This window comes from Cervus elaphus, chromosome 20, assembly GCF_910594005.1.
Source record: "Cervus elaphus chromosome 20, mCerEla1.1, whole genome shotgun sequence".
Taxonomy (NCBI): Eukaryota; Metazoa; Chordata; class Mammalia; order Artiodactyla; family Cervidae; genus Cervus; species Cervus elaphus.
This window is the reverse complement of record NC_057834.1, coordinates 28,871,488-28,874,968: the sequence shown is the minus strand read 5'-3', so window position 1 is coordinate 28,874,968 and position 3,481 is coordinate 28,871,488. Positions and strand designations below refer to the sequence as shown.

Sequence of the window (3,481 nt, the reverse complement as noted above, 5' to 3'; positions counted from 1 at the left end):
TAAGTTTCTGTTATTTTAAGTCACCAAGTTTCTAATAATCAGTAATTTTCTTAGCAGCTCTAGGAAACAAATACATTATGTATGTTATGTATACATTTATATCCATATTTAAATGTGCATTTTGTGTAGATACCAATAGATGATTGATATATAATGGTATTTAGTATAGTGTGATATATGTATACATGGTGAGATATATATTTATGTACGTTTATATATTTATGAAGGGTGAAGGTGGAAGGGAAAATCGCTCAGTCATGTCTGACTCATTGTGACCCCATGGACTATACAGTCCATGAAATTCTCCAGGCCAGAATACTGGAGTGGGTAGATGTTTCCTTCTCCAGGGGATCTTCCCAACCCAGGAATCAAATCCAGGTCTCCTGCATTGCAGGTGGATCCTTTACCAGCTGAGCCACCAGGGAAGTTTATAAATACCATGAACTCACATGGTACTTCCAATTCCAATTCAACAAAGACCTTAATTCTAGTTCTTTCCCTTCCAATATTTGTAACTCCTTTCCCACACAGAAGCTCACTTCCAATTACCTTTATACTTACATATCTCATCAGTCTCCCTCTACGACCATTGATTCACAGTAAATTACATCTATTGGAATAATTGAATTGATCATTTTTTTTGGAATCCTCAGGTAGTGAAAGAAATCACCAAAGTAGATCTAAATAGAGGTCAATAAGTTTTTGGTGATTGAGGTTTAAGACTGGAGAATGTAATTCTTAAGTGTTATTTTCACCAAATTGAGTATTCTTTTTCATTTTAACTATTTCATTTTAACTCTTTATGGATATTAAATCATCTGAATGAGAATTCATTTCACCTCCCACAGTATCAGTGATAACTCTGGTTAAATGTCTATTAAAAAAAAAAATTTTTTTTTCCAGACCCTCTGCTAACCAATCTGGAGATAGGATAACTTTACCTAAAACAGGTTACAAATAAAAAAGGAGTTAGAAGCTGTTATCAAGTTACAGTTTGCTTTATGTATTACATTTCTATTGTTTTCTTGGTTGGATTTGTAGAAGACTCAGGGTATCTGTTAAAAGAGGGCTGGGTAATACATTAACATTACAGGCAAGAATACGGTATAGTAGATGTGGTTTAGTTAAATGGTTAATTTCTTAGGCTCTGAACCTAGGGTACTTGTGACCAAATATGCATTAAATGCATGGCTTAAGAATATTACTTCACTATTTTATCATTCAGTTTCCTCACATGTAAAATGAGGATTGATGTGGTAATTGCAGTAGTTTTATATATAGGGTTAGGGTTAGGGCTATTCTTCCAATATCCATCTTTTTCATCTTATTTAACAAATAACTTTTGAAATCCTAAATATGTGCCAGGCAAAGGATTCTACATAAATTTGAGTGATATATGAGCAATGACTGTATTTGTTTCTTTTTTTTTTTTTAATTTTTTTTGGTTTCTTTTTTTATACTAAATATTTTATTGTATGCTGCCATCAGTGTATATAAAATAATTACCCTTGTGAAACAGAAAATTATGAATATTCAGAGAGGTAGACATTAAGGATTAACAAAAGTAGAAGTTTGTATAGTATGACACTTTACAGAGAGGCTTTTGTTCAGGCTTCAAATTTAGCTTTCTTTTGAATAGTCATAGATTTATGAAAAGTGGTTTGGAAAACCTTGTAAAGATTCGTTTTTCTACAAAAAGGAACAGACTTTCTGGGGTCTTAAGGGATTTGTACTTGAAGATACTCCAGTCAGCAGCGGGTTGGTCATGTTGAGCATTTTGCAGATAGAACTGTTTAATATCTGCAGCTGCCTGGGAAACCTTCACCTGATTGGGCCCGGCCTCCAGCTAGAGATGTTGAACCACTTTTTTCATACCCTCGACACTGGATGACCAGACACGGCGCACTCAAAAGGAGGGCAGATCCGCGGGCAGTCGGCAGGTCTGCGGTGGGAGCGCTGGGCCAGTCTCCAGGGCGGGGCGAGGCGGGGCTCCGAACTTTGTCTCTTATATTTGTTTTTTGTGTGTGCTTGTCTGGAGGATAAGAAATAGATGAGGAAACAGTGGAAACAGTGTCAGATTTTATTTTTTCGGGCTCCAAAATCACTGCAAATGGTGATTGCAGCCATGAAATTAAAAGACGCTTACTCCTTGGAAGGAAAGTTATGACCAACCTAGATAGCATATTAAAAAGCAGAGACATTACTTTGCCAACAAAGCTCTGTCTAGTCAAGGCTATGGTTTTTCCAGTAGTCATGTATGGATGTGAGAGTTCGACGGTGAAGAAAGCTGAGCACCGAAGAATTGATGCTTTTGAACTGTGGTGTTGGAGAAGACTCTTGAGAGTCCCTTGGACTGCAAGGAGATCCAAGCAACCCATCCTAAAGGAGATCAGTCCAGGGTGTTCATTGGAAGGACTGATGCTGAAGCTGAAACCCCAATACTTTGGCCACTTCATGGGAGGAGTTGACTCATTGGAAAAGACCCTGATGCTGGGAGGGATTGGGGGCAGGAGATGGGGGACGACAGAGGATGAGATGGCATCACCGACTCGATGGGCATGAGTTTGAGTAAGTTCCGGGAGTTTGTGATGGACAGGGAGGCCTGGCGTGCTGTGATTCATGGGTTCGCAAAGAGTCGGACATGACTGAGTGACTGAACTGAACTGAACTGAACTGAGGACAAGGCTCAGATAGTTATGGCAGTGGGGCTACAATATCTGAACCTTGCTCAGTGGACAAGTCTACTTCACAAAGTACATCTTTCATAAAATATGAATAATATTCAAAGTAGTGCCACTTCTCAACTTGACAAGGTAGTCACTTCAGTTGTTGACAACAAGAGAAAAATTGAAAAGGACCAGCAGGAAGGAAGAAGAATGAGACTGTAGCATATTTTAGGAGTGATAGTCCTTTCTCAAATATAATTTGGTGCCCAAAAGTAAAGGTAAACTTCTGCCTCCTGAGATTTTCTTTATAGAATATGGGAAAGCCCCCTGTTAAAAATGTGCCCTGAGCAACCCTTCCCATTGGCCAGCTATCCTAAACGTTGCCCTGCCTCCTTGATGAAGTGGTCTGACCTCTCTGACAAGAGTTCCCACAACCATCTCTTCACGCCTTGTTGGTTTAGTTTCGCATGATGGATGACATGACACACAGTCAGCAGGGCTGTTGGTACCTGCTCTGTAAATGACTCTGGCATCATGCGGCCAAAGGCAAAGTGACCATCTCTCTGTTCTGGCTGAGCATTTTGACTTCAGGTTTTCAAGTATGGAAGCAAGTGATTTATGAGACACAAAAAAGCATAAATGGCCTTCCACTCCTTTTGACAAGGAGAGACTTTCTGTATAAGCCCCAACCCATGCTTTCTTTGTCAGATAATGCTGCCCAGGAAGGAAGAGCGTAGCTTCCTTCCCCCACCATAAAAACCAAAAGGTGCTTGTTCTAGCCAATTTTGTGTGTATGAAGGCCTGGCCAGTAGATG

General features: G+C 39.5%; 1 pseudogene; it reads right to left on the bottom strand.

Annotated features, from left to right (window-relative positions):
- Positions 1 to 1,689: 1,689 nt before the first annotated feature.
- LOC122678335 lies at positions 1,690 to 3,202 on the bottom strand (annotated as a pseudogene).
- Positions 3,203 to 3,481: the final 279 nt, after the last annotated feature.